Raw genomic sequence first — 21552 nt, 5'->3', positions numbered from 1 at the left:
TTATGCTTCTAATGTCTTGCTTGAGGTGTTAATCATCGGATCATCACGTCGCCTTCGTCCAAGTCACGTCTTGCACCCTATTGGACTACAAAACAAACACTTGCAAATTCATTAGTCTAATTTGGTTGTGTTGGTCATCAAACACCAAAATCCAAAGTAAATGGGCCAAGGGTCCATTTTCCTTACATCCAACTTCTACCTCTCCCCATGATTCATTTACATATCTTTGTTCCAACTTTCCCCCTTTGTCATCAATTTCCATAAAATGTGTGTTTCTTATTGATATAAAGGATTGCATTGGGGTAGATGGTTGATACTTGAATCTTACATTTTTATGGACACCACTAAATGTTGGAATGACACCACTTGTAGCCCTTGTGATACCTCATGTAGGATCTTTTGACCTTGATACCAATTGGTGGGCCACCTCCCCCTATGTCATAGCATGGGTCATCCACTTGATAAACTTGAGCTCTTGTTAGTTAGGGAACTTTCTTCACTTGATGATCACTTAAAGTTGAGGATCACTTGTGGAACCATCATTTGATGTGCTAGATTCCACTTGTATGATTGATACCACTTGTAGGAATGTGATACCACTTGTAAGAACTTTTCTAGCATGGAACCACTTATTGGATTTGTCAATTATAACCATTTCTTGAACATCATCTATCTTCTTGAGTACCATTTGTAGGATATCACTTGACTTGATCTAGACACTACTTGTAAGTACCACTTGAAGAGATCAATTGAGTCTAGATACCATTTGAAATGAACATGCTAGATATCCATTTGCATTGTTGTCTTTTTCTTGTACACTTGTCATTATCATGAGCTTCTAATATGACTTGAACTAAATTGATTTGCCTAAGCTTCCAAGTCCGGTTTGAACCCTTTGTAAGCTTATTCACACTCATTTTGAGATTATCTTATCAAGGTTGTACTTGTCACTTGTTGGCAATCCAAAATAAATCAAGTACTTGGGTTCACTAGCTCATGAACAAACTTATATACTACCACTAGATTAAATAACCATTCAAACAATAGTGGTAGGCTATGAATTCTAAATTTCATTTGTAATGCATGATCCTAATAGGCATGTACTATATGGACTAACCGCATACTAGTAAGGATGAAATGATCATGCACACTACAATGATACCTTTGCTATCTTGGAGTAGAGGATAGTCATTAGTTTCCAATAAAGCTCCGCAATAGCAATGTGAAGTCCAATTTAATAGCTTGGTGAAGACCAATCATCAATAGAGAAATCCATTCTTCACCCAGATGAAATGTGAACCATTTATGATCAAGTACACGTTCTTGTTGTGGTTGGCTTGCTTCTTCATTTCTTCATTGCTTGCTTGAGAGCACCAAATGTGAGAATACCACTTGAAATTCCATGACTTGCTCTCTTCTGAGTGTTGCTTGCTCTCTAGATCAACCCTTTTGATTTCTCCAACTAAGCATCTCAAATGTTTCTTAGATCACCACTTCCATTTTAGCCTTCCAAGCACCACGCTCGACTTACCTACAAAAGGTGGCAAGTCTCTACACTAGGGAGAAGTGACCTATCTCCAAAGAACCGTTGTTGATACTCAATTCAAATAGATTTGTTTGATTGATCTATAGAATGGACTTAACTTGATGAATAACCTTGAATCTTTCTTTAAGTCCTTTTCTTTCTACTTGTTTAAGTCCTTTTCTTTCTACCAATTTGATCTTCAATTGTCACTAGAACTTAAACTTCATCTTTATCTCGAGCTTTATCTTGATCTTTAAATTTGAGTACCAAATGTGTGCTAAGTACACTCCACAATCAAATGGCCTTGTACTATTTGCTTGTCATGCTTCTAGTTCATCTCAAAACCAAACTTAGGTACCTCAACCACTTATAAACATATTTACAACTTGAGGACCTTTCAATCAAAGTAACTCTTGATCATTCTAATGATTGTCACTTTTTTGGCAAATTTTGTACCCTTCAAAGAAATATCCATAACTTTCAATGTACATATCCAAATACCATAAAATTTGGTGGAGATGTGCTTCACTAAATCATCTAGCATTCGTAAAAGTTTGACTTCATTTGATTTCTAGATTGCTACCATATTTCATATCTTCCCACACTGCTATATGCTGAAAACTAATGCACTATAGCTGACAAGATCCACTCCAAAACTTGAGCAATGCTTATCCAGTTATCATGAAATTTCTAAAGAAACTTATACCATAAGTCTAGAGCGTGCATACCAAATTTTAAGCCAATCCAATAAGATTTGATCACTCGAATTTAGACTTGATCTCAGCTAGCTTAGATTTTCTAATAAATAACATATTTCAACACATTGAGATATCTATCTCAATTTGAACTAAACTTGAAATAGACTTGTTTAATTACTTTCACAAGATATATATCCATTCAATCCACTTAATAAATGTCATCTTATGAACTTATCCAACACAAATCAATCCAAACTTGATTACCAATCAATTAATCCATTCAATCCACTTATAGCAAGCAACATATGCATATTTATCTAATTCAATCAACTCATATGCACCCAAATGAATGAAATCAACTAGAGATATACCTTGGTTAGCTCATGATCATCCAATTAGCAAGCTTCAACTCATATATATGCAAGCCACCGAATATATCCAATGAATTACCACAGCTTGATAAATGACACTTGTATGTTGTAGCACTTGGACTTCACTAGCTTGTCATGGCATTGGGATAATGATCATCACTTTGCAATACTTGGCTCAACTATATGATCAACAAAATGAATAACACATGAACCATGTCTTCAATGTCGATGGTACCTACACACATTTATCCACTTTTTGATGGTAGCCAAACAAGTTTGGGTCCTCTCAAGTTAGGACCAACATACTTAGGCATAGCCTTAGTATTGATAGCAGAATGTTTTGCAATAGCAACCATAGAGGTACCATTACCATCCTTCCTAAGCATAGAATCATCATTAATTGAAATAGGCTTAGGAGTGTTACCTAGGGGACATGAAACAACCATGTGTCCCCTTTCCCGACATAAGTAGCAATTTCTTTTGGTTAGAGCCCTTTCTTCCTTGCTCTTGTATTGCTTCTCATTGCCTTGCCTCTTGATATTTGCTTGAGCCTTCTTCTCAAGCTTGGTAGGACACTTCGAGGCAAAGTGTCCCGTATCTTCATACTTGAAGCACTTGATGTGAGCATACACCTTCTCATCTTGAGTCTTGCTCATCATCTTAGCATCTTGATCAAGCATTGGATGCCTTGCTCTTCTACCCCTTCTTGTTTTCTTCTTCATCATCATCGAGTCACCACCATATTTATGGTTGATCTTGATTTGCTCTTGGGGGTGTCTTTTCTTGCTCAACTTGTGGCTTTGGTTGAGGCTCTTCTTGTTGCTTCACCACTTGCTTGGTTGGGCACATAGAGGTAAGATGACCCCATATGGGGCACTTGAAGCACTTGACATGCTTTAGTCTCTCTTCTTTCTTCAACTTGAGCTTTTCATCATTCGGGCACCCATTTGCAAGATGTCCCACTTCATGGCACTTGAAGCACATCAAATGAGATAGCCTCTTTTGTTCTTGCTTCTTCATCTTTCTTCCTCTTTTTCTTTTGCCCTTTGTCATGCTCTTGTTGAATCCAACGCCACACTTGTCACCATAGCTTATTTGATTCTTCAACATATGCTCAAAGGTGACTTTGAGTTGTAGCACCTCTCTCTAACTTGTTGCTTAATTTCTTCACTTCTCTTTTAAGCTCATTATTCTCCTTCAAAATATTAGTTTCACAGGACATAGAGGTAGAACAAGCATCTAATTGTGAAGAACATGGCATATCTAATAGATCATCACAAGAGGTGGATACATGCTTCTTCCCTACATCACAAGAGTTAGTCACATGTTGTAATTGATCACTTGACTCATGTGATGAGCTCTCATTCTTTTTAAGTTTCTTTGAAAACACTTTAATGAGAGAAGCATGTTGTTCTAATAATTCTTCATGGAACACAAGAAGCTTCTCATGAGTCAATTTTAGCTCATCATGTGAAGATTTAAGAACATCAAGTAAGTGCTTATGTTCTTCACATGAATTCTTTAGAAATGAGTTTTCATTTTCCAATTTCAATGTTTTGGCTTTCTCATTTTCTAAATACATAGTCATGCTAGCAAGTATACTAACAAACTCATCATATGAATCGACATGATTAACCACATTAGCATTTTGTACCTTTGTGTCACCTTGTGACATGAAGCAATGTGGTGAAGTGGATATGCTTGTAGTAGCATCACAATCATGGCTCGAGCATGAACCATCATCATCATCACCAAGTGTGCTTGAGGTAGAATCATCATTTGCATCACTTAGGGGCATCATCATCAATCTTGTCAAGTGAACTTGTGGTAGATCGATCATCATCATCATCACTTGGACATGAGGTGGAGCAATCTTCCACAATCACCACATCGTGGTTGTGCTCAACACACTCATGTGCCTCCTTCTTGGGTACCTCATCATCATCATCATCATCATTGGAGACCCTCCCATATATCAAATTGAGGTACAACCAAATATCATGGGCGGTCTTCATGTACATGATCTCCCCAAATCTCTTATCACTCAAATATTGATAAAATATGTTAGTACCTTGGCAATTGATATGTAGGCATTTCTTTTTCGCTTGAGTCGCATTCTTTTCATCCAATGCACGAGAAAAGCCCACATCTATGATCCATCACATTTGAGGGGAAATAAACTTAAAATTGCTTGTCATCCAAATTTTCCACCGTGCAAAGTGTGTGCCATCAAAAGTGTATGGACACTCAACATCTAGCCCAAACGCCGCCATCCACTCAGGTCGGTGAAGACCACAAATGAGACACCTAGCTCCGATACCACTTGTAGGGTCAAGATGGCGGACTAGAGGGGGTGAATAGTCCTTTCTAAAATTAATAGCGCTGGCTAACCGAAACAAATACTGAATTAAAACTATCACTCTATCCAAGACTGCACCCCCTCTATCTAAGTTCACAAGCACCTTATAAAGACTCTAATTAGGCAACAAAGGTGCCAGGTTAGCTAGAGCTCACCTAATCAATGCTAGAAGCAAGATCACACAAACCTATGCAACTAGTACTCAAGCAACCGGGGGAGCTCCTACACAATCTATCTAGTAAGCAAAAGCACAAAGCTCCTAAGCTCACTAGCAATGCTCAATAACAAGGCTACAAAGCCAAATTAGAGAGTGCAAGTTACTTAGCTACACAAACTAAGCAATGTAACTAACAAGGTTACTAATACCAAATTAGTTACGCAAGGGAGGAGCAATGGAGTTGTGTTGGCATAGAGATATTGACAAATATATATATATATATACTTATGATAAAACCACTCTCATACTATGGAAAGGGTAAGTCAAGGGATAAATAAATGATAAGTGTAAGGTAATAATAGTATTCTAGAGATAGAAATAGAGACTCATAAAATATAGTACGGCTAAGCAGGAGATTCGTTATGAGCAAAAGATTCCTAAGTCATTCATTATTTACTAAGTCTTTTGTACACCCAAGTATATACACTCTCATCTATAGTATAACTAACTTTGGATCTATGTATAAGGAACATTACTAAGGAATATCAAAAACATAGCTTGTCTCCCTTTGCAACCGTGTTCTACTTGCTCTACAATGGGGAGTGGACTACAAAGGACTCAATGGGAGGGTCACATCCATGATCTACCATATGACCTAGAGTGCAGAATGCATCCATAGGTAAACAATATCTAAGCACCATGCTTACATAATGTCGACCACTTAACTCACTCATGTATTGAGCTAAGAGCTTTGCGAACATATGCATAAATTCATCATCAATCATAACTATATCAAGCATATAACTAGAGCAAACTAGGAACATAACAAATAGCAACATAATATTGAAGTATCATAAAGTCATAAAATAAGAGGGATACAATGGATATACCAGCCTCTAGACTGTGAATCCGGAATCCTGAGCAATAACACAAACTCTACTTGAACCTTACTAGCTAGCCTATACTAGAAACTTGAAGAATCAGAGCTCTATTCTCTTCTCTCTGGAAACCCTAATTTCTAGTCTAAATTTGACTTATGGCAGCATGCTCTAGAGGGAGGTAGGGGCTGATTATATAGGCCGGAGTGTCCAACATGAGCCTTTGGATCAAATCGACATAAAAAATAGCGAAGATGCAATCCTTAAGGCGGTAGAGAACAGACATAGCAATAAGGCTGACAGGTAGGGCCCACAAGGGCCAGGTGGCCTATAGGTGGGGCCAGGTGGCCCCACCTATCATCCTCTCGCCCTCTGCTTCAGTGATGTGGCTTCTAGAGTCCTCTGGAACCTTCTAGAGTAGTTTTCACCGTGGATAAGTGCAATTTAATTTGACGTTTTGATCCCCCTTGATGGTTTTCTGAAATAACCCTACTGAAAACATAGATTCACCAAAATCATGAAAATTGTCAGTTTAAACCCTTAAATCGATGTTGGTGATCATTTTCATGCATTGTTTTAAGTTATATTGAAGTTTATAATGAATGATAACTACCGTCAACAAACTCCCCCAAGCTTAACCTTTACTCATCCCTGAACAAAGCTAAACTTAGCAATAGATCAGAAGTTTAGGATCTTTGAAAACATTGTAATAACTCCTTAAAAGTACACATGCGTTCAAATAAGAATTCTCCTCCAGACTAGAACAAACTGATCTGACTTTCAAACTTACCCATATTATCTTCAACTATGGGGCTTGTAGCCTTCACTTGGGTTGAGCAGTTGAAAGAGAGAACGATTAAGTCAAGCACTATGTCTCATGTTCTTTGTTCAAGCATTATTCCAGAGTTTTTTAAGTTCTTAAAATAAAACTCAGAGTTTCCATTGTATGACACTCTCAAATCTCTCAAAATATGTGGTATTTGTGGATCCTCACCAAGGCAATAGTAATGTTATGCCTTTATTTTCCTACATATAAGGCTTATGTGGAGCTCATAGGAATGGTGATAGCATGAAAGAGCATACATGCAATACATATATTGTAAAATCAAACCTCGGATCCAAAGAGAGTTAAGTCATACAATCAAATAAAGATGTGCATGTGTGTGGAATATGGTGGATATATGGTAGCTAACCTAATTCTACTTTGCTCCTTGAAAACATATCTCTCTTTTGAAACTTGGAAATATTTGCAAGAAAATATGGGCTATCTTATTCATCTCTTTCTCTCTCTCTTTTTTAGGCAGGCGTCTAAGTACCCATTATTTTAAATCTCTCGGACACTTGTCCATTTTTTTCAACTTTTTTTATGAATAACTTTTGCATAGCCACATGCTTTTTTCTACATAGCAATTGATGGAGAGATGGTAACAAGAACTTGGAGCATCTATTTGATAGAAACCTATGAAGCATATTTCTGGTGTTTTCTCCCAGTGTAGGAGTAAAACATTTTTTTGATGGATCTAGATGGAAAGCATGTTTTTGCGCCTACTCCTAGTGTAGGAGTAATGCATATGTGGGTGGTGTGTACGTGACCTTAATTTTAAGAGCATGACAAACCTCTCATAAGGGTCAACAAAGCTTGAATAAACTCAATGCAAAACAAGTAGCATATGAGTGGAAGTTTTTCTAGTCTAAATATAAGCATGTGTGGCTCTGGTAGGAATTCACACTTTATCATACAGGATCTCATCATGTAGAATTTTTATATTTTTCAAAGATAAATCTTCAGAACTTTAGTATCACTTGGAACAAGATAAATAGTAGCTTAGACCTTCTCATATCATATCCGTCAATTACCTAGACTTAGATCAAGCATTGCTACCCATGAGTTTCAAGTTCAGAGCAAATTCTCATGTCAAATCAATTCTATCCAAAACTCAAGAGAATTCAAGGTTGAAAACTAGGTACTTGAAAGGAATTACAATAGAGCAACTATTCATCATTTCTATCATGTGAGATCATCTTCAAGTTCTTTTTATTCATTTGGCTCTTAAAAACAAGACAAAAAACTAAAGCACATCTTAAGCAAATTAAACTTAAAGCAAACTGTACACACTCTTTTTGTTTGGTTTTTTTACATCACTCCATAGTAATATATATATATATAAGATAAAGGCCAATTTTTATTTTGTTTTCTTAGTTATGCATTTTTTTATATATAATACAAATTCAAAATTTAACTAAAAAATAATAAATACAAGAAAGAAAACTTACCTGAAGTAATGGGGGCTCCTCCCCCAAGCTGGTTGTTGATGCGGTCTCTTAGAAGGGTGGGTCTATGTTGAGACCCTGGAATAAGTACTGCCAATTTTGGTTCTCCTGCTCCTGGTGCTACTGGATGGCGGCAAGGCATTGTCCTACTTCTTCTTGCCACTGGGAATGTTGGTGCAGAGTGTTCTGAATCTCATGCTGGTTCTCCTCAATGGTGGTGATCCTGGTGTCAAAGAAAGCATGTTCCATCTGCTGCTCATGGTAACCCATGGGCGGTGGATGGTGGCCCATGTGTTGGTCATGATAGCCCATGGGATGGTCATGGAAGCCACAAGTAGAGAAGGACATATGTCCTCCCTAGTAGTCACTAGAGACCTCCTCATAAGACTGCTGCTAGTAGTAATCAAAGTTGCCATCTCGCCATTGTGCATTTGACCTCTGATGCCAGGAACTCTCCAAATGATGTGGAGGAGGTTGCTCCCACCCAGCATGTTCAGGTTGGTGCATACGGGAAGATCCCGACTGGTCCCAACCAGCATGCATAGGATGGTGCACCTAGGAAGGTCCTGCTTAATCAAATCATGTGTAGCCAGTGTAGGCAAGGCCTTCTAGAATGGGGTCATCTCCACGGTATCGAGGCTATGGGTTGTGGGTGATCCTCGTAGAGGCACTCCTGTGAGGTGCTTCCACCTTCCTCTGCAAATCAAACACAAATAATCCACTACATACAGACCGAGGTTCCGGTCTAGTAATAGGAACTCAGTTGTATAATCTACATACATCATGACAAGTTTCCCGTCTCTTCCCTTTTTTAACATATGTGCATGATTAAAATCATCATAATCAATAAGCAAATGGGGAACATTAATGTAAGTAACAGAAGCATCTTGTAGCAGGCCCAAATTTTTAGGTATACGGGTGACCAAAGAAGTGCACTGTTGATGGTAGTTAACAACCATTATAAACCATCAATATAACATGCATAAGGGCATAAATATAATCACCAACAAAGGTTTTGGGGTTTAAACTAACAAATTCCTTGAGTTTTGGTGAATCTGTATTTTCTATAGGGTTTATCTAGAAAATCATCAAGGTGGACCTACATGTTAGATTTAATTGTGCTTATCCACAGTGAAACGGACACCAGAAGATTCTAGAAGACTCGAGAGGACTCCACACCAAAGTAGAGGGTGAGAGGCTACCAAGTGGGGCCACCTGGCCCCACCTGCAAGCCACCCGGCCCCTGGAGCCCACTGTCAGTCTTCGTGTCGCAATGTCGGTTCTCCACCGCCTCCTAGGTTGCATCTATGCCATCCTTTAAGTCAGTTTGATCCAAGGGCTCATGTTGGACGCTCCGGCCTATATATATCAGCCCCTACCCCCTGAAGCCATAAGTCATTTGAGAAGACAGAAACCCTAATCATCCTTAGAGCTCCACCATATTCTAGGGCATAGCTAGTTAGGCTAGGTCTAGAGGGAGTCAAGCAGGCTTCGCTTGGATTCCCGATCGTGTCAAGAGCATGGTTTGGTATAATCTTTGTACCCCTCTCTCTTTTGTACCTCCATTAATTTTATATGCTAGTTACAATTGTTATGACAATATTAGTATTTATCTTATTCATGTTCTTCGTTACAAGCTTCATCGTCTACTTTGATTATATGCTTAGTATAGTTAGATTATCATCATGTTCGTGTATAAGTTCGTATAGCGCTCACTCTAAGGTACCATGGGTGAGTGGTCAACATTGTGTAAATGTGGCGCTTATATGTTGTTTGCCTGCGGATACACCCTATATTCTGGGTCATGTGGTAGATCGTGGATGTGACACTCTCGTTGAGTCCTTTGTAGTCCACTCCCTGAATATAGGCGCACGTAGGGTTCGGTTATGAAGGAAGGGCGAGCTATGTTCTTAATCTTCCATAATAATATCCCTTATGTGTAGATATGATGATGATATTAGCAATGATTACTAGGTATAATTGCACTAATCAATGTATGCTTTGACTTGTAATTAAGAATGACTTAGGAATTATTCCTCTAATATTCTACCTGACCATGCTAATGCCATAGAAAGGAGTACTCTGAGTGATTTATCATTGATCAATACTTATCATATATATATATATGAGTAGAATATTAGTTATGGTTTACTTCTCCTTCAATAGTATAAGTTATCAATACATGTCCATGCTAGACCTTCCCTATGGTAAAAATATAAATAACGATACCTGGAATACTCTCGGGTAAAATGCTACAATGGTATATTATCTATGCGCCTACAGATCCTTTTCATTCATATATTTATTTATTCTTTCTAGTCACATAAAATGATAAAGAACTACTTAGTATTATTTTAGTAGTAATGTTGTATAGTACCAACAAGCATCTCTGGCATCATTACTAGAGATTACAACCTAGTAAAGTAATATTAGGAGATATAGGTTTATAATAGGTGGCTACTTAAAACAAGTGACACGATAATAAATACCAACATGCACCCAACATCTCCCTTAAGACCAGGAATTTCTATCCAATGATTCATCATGAATTTTACGGGTGAGACCTTTTTCCTTTTGATCATGGCATAAAGCAGTTTTAGTTCATCATTCCTAACTATGCGGAAATCACTTCTAGGAAATAAGGAAAAACCCAACTATTTGTGCAGGAATCGTAAAGTAGGATGGTGAATTTGATTGGTGCGAGGGCGGTAGCAAACAATTTATTTTGAAATCTTCCTCCAAAACTTATTTCTATGAAAGTCTTGTATGGCGGAGTCTACATTAATTATGCACTAAGAGTGAAATCCAAGAAGTTCACTAAAATTTTCCCAGGGAATAGAAAAATCTTTCCCGAAAAGTCTAAATGAAACTTCTGAATCGGTGGGTTGCAGAGTGCACAGGAATTCAATAGTCAAAAGCTTACACCCTGGCTCATCAATTTCCCAAGCATCCTCCCATCCTACAGTCTTAAAAATAAGTTCGAATTCAACGGTCATACCTATGGCTTGTAGTAGGGCTAGATCATATGCAGGAGTGAGGACCAAATCCTGGGTCTTCAGCTTCTTGTAGATATTCTTCTCCCTATCTCCCCGAAGCTTGAGCTGGTTCTCTTGTAGAAGAACATTCCTTTCCATGTGGGCTGATCGAGATGGTGCTCCAACAGAGGGAGATGGCAAATCGACCTCCATGTCAGTGCTTGCTCGGGATGAAGAACTCCTCGTTGAATGGAACAACATCGCCTGCTTGAGTTTGCCGGCGATCTTGCTCATTTTCCTACAAAATATACAAAAACAAGACAACTCGTGGAACGGGATTAGGAGATGAAAATGCTAGTGGTTAGTTGTCCAGAGTCAGTAGTCCAAGGGATAGTTGTCCAAAAATGCTTAATAAATATTCTAATCAAGATTTTGGCATGACTTCCATCTTAATTCTTTTTAATTCTCTCTCTTGATTTGGACAGCACTACCACTCTTAAACTCTATTTTTCTTTCTCAAATTTCAGTAGCAACTCTCTCTCTCTTTCTCAAGATTTTAGCACTACTTTCACTCTCTCTTTCCTACTTCCAAAATCAGTTCTACAAAGGGAATTTTAAACTATGAAAGTAGCTTCTAGAATTTTGGACATGGAAAGGTGAATTGCACCTGTGTGTGAGGCTGAGAGCAAGCAGGAGGGTGGGATTGGAGGTGAATAATGGAGGTTGAGTGGAGATGGAGGTGATGGGTGGTGGTTGAGTTGGTCCCATGTGTCTCCCGTATTTCTACCATATATATATATAAATATAATGCAAAAATATTTTATGAAATATAAAAAAATGAATGATGGTATTTTTAAATTTTTATGCCTCCACGGTAAATATTTCTTACGGGTTTTTACTCCATAAAAATTATTTACATGGGGCTTAAGTTTTTATAATGCCATGATGAGAATTTTTGTTTCCTGATGCGGGTGCTGAAAAGTAAATATGCTAAGATAAAATGATTAATGCAGTATGAAAAAGTAAATATGGATAACTATCGAGTTACTTTCTGGCGTGGGTTCAGAATTTTAAGTCCACCGAACCGGACTTCTTCGTTCAGGTTTATTCTTCGATTGCATCAGTTGGTCCCGGAGTTGGAGACCTTAACAGTTGCACTTGCTTTTCACGCCACTCCAAATTAGAGTATTGTTCTGGTCTTGGCTTGAAAGCAAACCACTCTTCCTTCCCATTGATATGGAATTTAATTTCTTCGGCTCTGATATCAATGTGAGCATTTGTAGTGCTCAGGAAGGGTCTCCCAAGAATGAGGGTGTCTTTATGTCTTCGTGCATGTCAAGTACTACAAAATCTACAGGAACGAAAAAGTTTCATATTTTTACCAGAATGTTTTCAGCGATTCCTGCAGGGTAGCGGACCGATTGGTTGGCTAGTTGCAAGCACATTGATGTTGGCGTGAGGGTTGAATAGTTGAGCTTGCCTAAGACCTTTTTGGGCATGACACTGACACTTGCTCCAAGATCGTATAATGCATTCTCAAAGTTCTGGCTCATGATCAAATAGTCGATAGTGGCACATCCGGGATCCTTCTTCTTGATAGGTGAAGTGTTTAGGATGGCCGCACTACACTCCTCTGTTAACTTGATTACCTCAGTGAAAGGCAGTGGTCTTTTGTTGTTAAGGGTGTCTCTGAGATACTTCATGTAGGTAGGTACATGTATGGCATCTAGCAACAGAATATTGATATATAACTTTTGAATTACCTCTACGAACTTACCAAACTGCTCATCCATTTTTGCTTTCCAATTTCTGCATGGAAATGGTAGAAGGGTCATGTCATGAAAATCTTGTTGTAACTCTTGCTCTTGTGGCCCAACTTCTTCAACTTCATTGGTTGTCTTCTCTTCTTCCTGCACTACCACTGGTGTCTTACCTATTCTTGTCAGATATGGCGCATCACAAGTAGACCTGCCACCTCTTGTGATTATGGCATTTACCTTCTCAAGGTTAGTGGCAAAAGGCAGAGCAGCAACCAACTGGGCTAATTGTGCTTCTATCTTTTTATTATAGCTTAGTTGGTCTTTTTATGATGGAAGAAAAACTATCCATTTTAGTATTTATGTTTTCTAGGACCTTATCATTAAAACCAAGCTTCTTAGAAATATTCTCATTAATCCTAACTTGTTCTAAGATCAAGTCTCTCAAGGATGGCTGCTTAGGAGTATTATAGTAATTACCTGGTGAAAGCCCATGTTTGGTTTTGGTGAATTGATGAAACCCTAAGTGCTAACCTAGTTTATCAAGTGATCATGAAATAGGTAGCACACTTCAAGTGGAGAAGCTAATGAAGATCATGACAAGATGGTGGTGGTGCCATGGTGATGATCAAGGGCTTAGACTTGAAAAGAAGAAAGAGAAAAACAAAAAGCTCAAGGCAAAGGTATAATCCATAGGAGCTATTTTGTTTTGGTGATCAAGACACTTAGAGAGTGTGATCACATTTAGGATTGATAGCCGTACTATTAAGAGGAGTGAAACTCGTATCAGAATGCGGTTATCAAAGTGCCACTAGATGCTCTAACTCATTGCATATGCATTTAGGATCTAGTGGAATACTAACTCCCTTGAAAATGCTTGTGAAAATATGCTAACACTTGTGCACAAGGTGATACACTTGGTGGTGTTGGCACATTTACAAAGGAGGTGGTGTTTGTAGGGTTCGGCGCTTTTGGGAAAATGAATTGCCTATTTTCTATTGCGCCAGATGCAAATTCTTGTGGTTGGCACATTGGATCAAGGGTGAAGAAGATAGAGGAGAAAGGAATTCGGTCTCACTGTTTAACAGTGACCGGACGTTGAGTCTGAAACGACCGGACGCTGAAGTAGTGCGTCCGGTCAAGCTGTCGGTCGGCACAGTGCTTAGGGTTAAGCACCGGACGCTGAGCTGGGTCCGGTCGAGTTGACCGGACGCGTCCGGTCATGCTCGGGAGCTTACTGTAAACGACCGGACGCAGGGGCTTTAGCGTCTGGTCAGTTCGAAGAAGCAGCGTCCGGTCGAGGCTGATGACCGTTGAGTCTGGACACGTGGCTGACATCGAGCGACCGGACGCTGAGGGCCAGCGTTCGGTCAGTCTGACCGGAGCGTCCGGTCAGAGCGCGTTTTGCCCAGTGAAGGGGTATAACGGCTCTATTTGATTGGGGCTCTATTTATAGCCCCATGGCCGGCTCAAGCTTACTCTCTTGGCCATTTCTATTGACATAGCATACTTGTGAGCTTAGCCAAAGCCCTCTCACTCATCTAGATCATTGATTCATCATCATAGTGAGATTGGGAGTGAATCCAAGTGCATTGCTTGAGTGATTGCATCTAGAGGCACTTGGTGATTGTGTTTCGCTGTGGATTTCGCTTGTTACTCTTGGTGGTTGCTGCCACCTAGACGGCTTGGAGCAGTGAGGATCGTTGAGTGGAGGAGGTGATTGTCTCTGACTCCGATCATGGTGATTGTGAGGGGTTATTGACCTTTCCCCGACGGAGCTCCAAAAGGTACTCTAGTAAACTGCTTGTGGCTTGTGTGATCCTCATCTTGTGTTGGTTGTGCGGCACCCTATTGAGGGTTTGGCGAGTGATGCCAATCAGCGCGTGAACCTCCAAGTGAGTGAATCGCCACAATGAGGACTAGCTTGTCGGCAAGCAAGTGAACCTCGGTAAAAATCATTGTGTTCATCATTTGATTCTGAGGTGATTGGTCTACATTGATATTCATCATTGTGATTGATTGGTTCCTTCCACTACACGGCGGTATAACTTTCTTACTCACTCTTACATTACCGCAAACTAGTTGACAAGCTCTTTAGTGTAGCTAGTTGTGAGAGCTTGGTTGTTTGATTAGTGTTGCTCTTTAGTTAGTCTTTGAGAGCACACTAATTTAGCTAAGTGTCATAGCTATTGTGTGAATATACTCTATTCAAATAGAATTGTGGTAGGTGGCTTGCCTTTTAGTAGGCTAGTGCAACAATCGCTTCGCCGCATAATTGTCTAACATATTTTGTTAAGTGTTGTTGTAGAATTTTTATTAGGCTATTCACCCCCCCCTCTAGCCATTAGGACCTTTCACCTGGGTACTTACCTTGGTAAGTCGACTATTGTTATTGATTCCACCCTTGTCTCTGTTATTGTGGAGCAGAATTATTGATGACGATATTTACATCCTCCTGATATTTAGGGAATTCTACCCTCAAGTATTCTCCATAGGCATTCTAGGAATTAAAGGCATCTTGAATGGCCTGACGATCTTTCTTGTAGTTGGCTCACTGTTCAAGCCAATTCAATAGTATGTCCATCTTGGTTGACAGTGCACACACCTCTTCTGCTACTTCTTTGCTCTTATTGCATAATTGAATGTTGCATGATGACCAGCCTTGATTAGAGGCTATATTTTCTTTAAGGGTTTCTGTTTTTCCAAGGGTGAGTGACATAAATGATCCTCTAGCAGTTGCATCCAGTTGTTCATGAGCTTTCTGAGTTAATCCATGGTTAAAACCTTGCATGAGCAACCAATCTTCCATCCCATGATGAGGACAATCTAAAATATATTCTTAGAAACATTCCCATGCTTCTAGAATGGTTTCTCCTTTCTACTGTTAGAAGTTTGAAATCTTTCCTCTTTAGGCATTGGTCTTGCCTACAGGGAAGAACTTTTCTAGAAAGGCCTTTGAACACTTTGCCCATGTGTTGATGTGATCTTTATTGATGTAGAACCACTGCTTCGCCCGTCCCAAAAGTGAGAATGGAAACAAGGGAAGTAGTATGATGTCTTGAGCAACGTCCTTAATGATGACCGTGCTACTTATCTCTAGAAAATTCTGAAGATGAGCACTAGCATCTTCATGTGTCTTTCCACTAAATGGGGTAGCTTGCACCATGTTGATGAGGCTTGGCTTGAGCTCAAATTCGAGGTTTGTAGTTCTAAGTGTTGGTCCAGTGCGAATGTTCTCAATGCTTGCAGCAGAGAAGTCATGTAGGGTCTTGTTAGCCATAGCTTTAGAAACTGGTGTTGAACTTCCTCTTAATTAGGTTGATTTGATTCTGATTGGAAGTTGTTGGTGAATCACAACCAAGTCTGCAATACCCTGTATAAGATATGAACAAAGATCAACAAGGGTAAGCCTGCTAAAGCAGAGGTTATGATTTCATCAATAAGTATTTATTTGATCAATTCTCTATAGACATGTGCCCCTCCCCAGCAACGGTGGTAGAAATGTTTGTTGACATTTCTTAGCATCACTCTTTACTAAGTTGTCATCCCTAGCATGATGCCAGAAATGCGTTGTTGGTAATTATAAATGATACTTGAAAACTCAGAGGAAAATTATATATATTAAAGTATCCGCAAGTGCACAGATAATATACCATTGTAGCATTTCACCCGAGAGTATACCAGGTATCGTTATTTATATTTTATCCATAGGGAGGAGCAATGGAGTTGTGTTGGCATAGAGATATTGACAAATATATATATATATATATATACTTATGATAAAACCACTCTCATGCTATGGCAAGGGTAAGTCAAGGGATAAATAAATGATAAGTGTAAGGTAATAATGGTATTCCAGAGATAGAACTAGAGACTGATAAAATGTAGTACGACTAACAATAGATTCGTTAAGAGCAAAAGATTGCTAAGTCATTCATTATTTACTAAGTCTTTTGTACACCTAAGTTGAAGGGACCATGACGCCTAAGAGGGGGGGGGGGGTGAATTAGGTAACTTAAAAATCTAACTCTAAACTATGGCCTCTTTTTCTATCTCTAGCAAAACCTATGCAAAAGATAAACTATCTAGATGTACAACTACAGTTTTGCTAGTGTGTTGCTATCTCTACTGCAATGATACTAATATGATCAATGTAAATGCGGAAGCTTAAAGACCAAGGTAGAGATATGCAAACTCCCATCGATGACTCTAGTATTTTTACTGAGGTATCGAGAAGCGCGCAAGCTTCCCCCTAGTCCTCGTTGGAGCCCCTCACAAGGAATCCCTCGCAAGGGCCAAGCTCCTAGTCAGGTCACTCTGTGGATAGCCTCGGGCCTTCCCCACGCGCAAGTGGGTCTCTGATGTGCCTCCGGCAAGCCTCTCCCAGATGCTCCCCGCCGTCTTCACTATCAAGCTTTCGGCCGAAACGTCGCGGGCCTTGTTCCCTTCCGTACATGGTGGCGGCCACACCACAAGCTCGGTTGGTGTGATCTCGCAAGACTTCAAGCCCCTCTGATGTACAACACTTGTGCTCGCAAGCACGGGGTGGCAAGAGGTATGCAAACCTCACTAAACACTAGGCATAAACCTAGAGCAAGCGCATAAGCGGTGGTCTAATCAACCTAAGCACTTCGCAAAGCACTTATGCTAATCACCTAATAAAACACTAAGCACTATGCAAGTGGAGATCACTAAAATGGTGTATCAACACCCTTGGTATGTTTTCTCAGCTCCACACAACTTAAATGGCCGGTTGGGTGTTGTATTTATAAGCCCCACTGAGAAAGTAGCCGTTGGGGTCGATCTCCCACGAAACTGCTACTGACTGGACGCTGAATCGTCCTGACCGGACACGTCCGGTCGTCCCGACCATTGAGCCGGCAATATACTGATCGAACGCTGGCCAGCGTCTGGTCGCCTGCCATCGGACGCGTCTGGTCACAGATTTGCCACTCTGGAACCTTACTGTACTCGATCGGACGCTGTAGTTCTGCGTCCGGTCGTTTGCCGCCAGCGTCCGGTCCTCGTGTCCGGTCGCCTGTCTACCGAGTCACCACCCAACGTCCGGTCCAGTGTCCGGTCACTTCTGTGACTTCGTTTCTTCACGATCTTGCGCACGGCTTGGTTCCAATCTTCATGCTTGGACTTTGCTTGATCTCTTGGGTCTTCTCTTGTGCTTCTAAGGTCTTTCTTGAGGTGTTGATCATCGGATCATCATGTCACCTTTGTCCAAGTCACGTCTTGCATCCTATTGAACTACAAAATAAACACTTACAAATTCATTAGTCCAATTTGGTTGTGTTGGTCATCAAACACCAAAATCCAAAGTAAATGGGCCAAGGGTCCATTTTCCTTACAATCTCCCCCTTTTTGGTGATTGATGCCAACACGACCAAAGGAAGCAAATAATAAGAATTTGGAAATTTTAAAAACTACTTGCTTGCTAGGATGCAATGCAAAGGGCAAGGTTAAATGATACTAATTGAAAGCTACTAATTAAAACTCTACTTAAAAGCTTATCTTGCCCTAGCAAATGTCCCCATGTGGCATTATGGATTTAAGCCTAGCTTGCTACAAATTCTCCCATTACTTAGACTAATCCATAATCCACTTTCCTCCCTTTCTCAGACCATTACTACTTGTAACTAAATGCTTGTCTTTGGTCCTTCAAATTCTCCCCCTTTGGTACCAAACACCGAAAAGGAAGACATTAGTAGCACAAGGGAGGGTCAAACTTTGTGAACCAAATGAAGGATTTGTTTAGCATGGTATAGGTCACAAAATTTGACAATCACATTATATAGACTAAGCTCCCCCTAAATTTATGCATACATATGATAGAAAGCAAAGCATATGCATAATTAGCAATTTATTGCACAAGAGAGGTTAATCTATATAATGCATGGAGAAAGCATATAAATATCAAAGTGAGATCAACATGGTGATATCAGTTTAGAAATACCACATGTGAAAATCAATTTGATTTCTACCAATTGTAGTATAATGCTTAACTCCGGGGACTCCATTTTCCTTGCAATGAGACTACTACACACATGATAAACTTGAAAAGGTGTTAGTCTCAAAGCATCCAACTTATAGATTAAGCTCCCCCTAAATTTGTGCACACAAGTGTTGAATACTTGTAGAATTTGTGCACATTGATGTTAGAATCAAAATACCATTTGAAGAATGATATTTAGGAGAGATTATCTACAATTTGGACGTTGGCACATATTAGATAAATAATTGAAAGACAAGCTATGCGCCTTACTCCTAAACAATTTTAAACCATGTAGGTTTGCTCCAAGGGTTAAGAATGAAACCGAGCAAGCCTACCATATGATATACCTATTGAATGCATGACAAAAGATTTAAGCATGTAGATGCAAACATAGGCATGAAAGATAACTAGATGCTTTAAGAATATATCAATTGAAAAACAATACCAATTGAAATAAATGCTAATTGAAAATAATGACATCTAGTTACCTAACATGGGAAGGGGAATTTGGGTCCATAGTATTCACTAACCCACTTGGCAATTACTTTGTCCATCATGATGCACCCCATGAAATACACCCAAACTTTGCCAAGTCTCCAAATTCCCCGATGTCCAACGGACTTCTCACTTCCCTTTCGGGATCCAAACCTTCTTGGTGCTTTTCATGTTGGAAATGATTTCCTTTGGCACCCAAAAGCATTTGACCCCATTGTTGGCTTGCTTGTTCACCTTGATGGCCACCACCTTGTCACTTTTCTTCTTCTTCAAGAGATAAGGTGTGGAGGCCTTCTTGTCCACCTTGTTGGTGTAGGTGTTGGAGAACTTGCTTGTTTGCTTTTTCTCCTCCTTCTTTGCTCCTCCCCATTCTTCACCTTACACTCATAGGACTTGTGGCCTTCCTTGTGGCACACATAGCAAACCACAGTTTGTCCTTCATCGAGCTTCTTCACTCCCTTGACGGTGTTATCTTGATGAAGTTGAGTTTGCTTTGCCTTGCCTTTCACTTGAGTCAAGTCCTTGGTGAGGCGAGCTACTTCTTGCTTGAGTTGCTCATTTTCCTTTGCAACTTCTTATGTGCATGTATCTACAATAACATTCTCAACACAAGCTTGGTTGCACAAAGGTGAGTCTAAACATAAATCATTGCAAAAAGTAGAGGCATCCTTTTTAATGATAGAACTTTTCTTTTTAGATGCCTTGGTGGGGGTATTTTTGATGGCTTCAAGATTAGCAACTTTATTAGTTAGCTCATCACAATGTTTGCATATGATTTCCATTTTGGCAAGCAAACTTTGATAATCATTTTGTGAGCTAGCTAACTTTTCTTTTAACTTTTCATTTTTCTTTACAAGTTGCTTATCATCAATTGTGCATGCATTTGTTGTTGCACTAGCCTCAAGTTGCTCGATTTTAGTAGATAGTTCAACATTATGATTTGCAACATTCTCGTATTCTTCAAGCAAGGTTTTGTATGCTTCTTGTGAACTATCTAGCTTCCCTTTTAGTTTTTTGAGCCTCTTTTGTTGAGTAGTGCAAGCTTTAGCATAGTTAAGATTTTCTTGCACAATTTCATGATAAGAAGGCATATTATCATCACTATCACTCTCACTAGAGGAAGAGCTTTCGTTACCTCATGCCATAAGGCACTTACGTGAAGAGCTTGATGATGAGTGCTTGCGCCCTCGTCTCTTGTGATGATGTTCTTCTTCACTTGAAGAATCATCCCATGACCTTATTGTTGTAAGGGCTTTGTTCTTGCACGCCTTCTTCTTTGTCTTGGGTGTGGGCTTGTTTGGACAAACTTCCACAAAGTGCCCCAACTCGCCGCATCTATAGCATCCTCTCTTTCTTTGCTCATTTCTTTGATTGGTGAAAATGCAATCTTAGATTTGGATGGGCACACCGTTGACATTGAGCCTTTGTATCATCTTCTCCACCTTGTTGATAAGTTTGATTGATTCTTCATCAAGGTCGGAGGTGGAGGAGGAAGATTGATCATCACTTGATTCATCATCATCATCATCCTCATCTTCATCTTCACTTGAGGAGCTTGAGCTTGAGCTTATCTCAACTTTCTTGCCCTTCATCTTCTTTTTCTCGCTACATGTGAGAGCTTTGCCTTTGCTTGATGAAGTAGCTTCTTCTTGACCCATCTTACGTGACATTTCAAATGCCACTATCTTGCCAATGACAATGCCTGGGGTCATGGTGCTCAAGTCCTCCATATTGTGAAGGATGGTGATGATGCTTGAATATTTCTTTTGTGGTAGCACGGAGATGATCTTCCTCACGATGTCCACATCATCTAGCTTTAATAATCCTATAGAATGGAGCTCATTGATAATTAGATTCAAACATGAATACATATCACGAACAAGCTCATTATCATTCATTGTAAAGGAATCATAATTTTGCTTAGCTAGACAATGTTTTTGCTCACGGACATTACTTGTGCCGTCATGGAGCTCTTGGAGTTTTAACCCAATTTCATGTGCCGTGTTTAAAGTAAATACTTGGTTAAAAACATCCATGCTAAATGATTCAAACACGCAATTTTTAG

The 21552-nt window shown here is 39.6% G+C and overlaps 1 non-coding gene across 1 annotated transcript; it reads left to right on the top strand.

Moving 5' to 3' along the window:
* Nucleotides 1–15798: 15798 nt before the first annotated feature.
* LOC136506233 (small nucleolar RNA R71) lies at nt 15799–15907 on the top strand. Its single transcript, XR_010771456.1, has one exon. It is a non-coding gene; the product is annotated as a small nucleolar RNA R71 (small nucleolar RNA).
* Nucleotides 15908–21552: the final 5645 nt, after the last annotated feature.

The sequence above is a fragment of the Miscanthus floridulus genome, chromosome 14, assembly GCF_019320115.1.
Source record: "Miscanthus floridulus cultivar M001 chromosome 14, ASM1932011v1, whole genome shotgun sequence".
Lineage (NCBI taxonomy): Eukaryota > Viridiplantae > Streptophyta > Magnoliopsida > Poales > Poaceae > Miscanthus > Miscanthus floridulus.
This window is presented reverse-complemented; position numbering and strand designations above follow the sequence as displayed.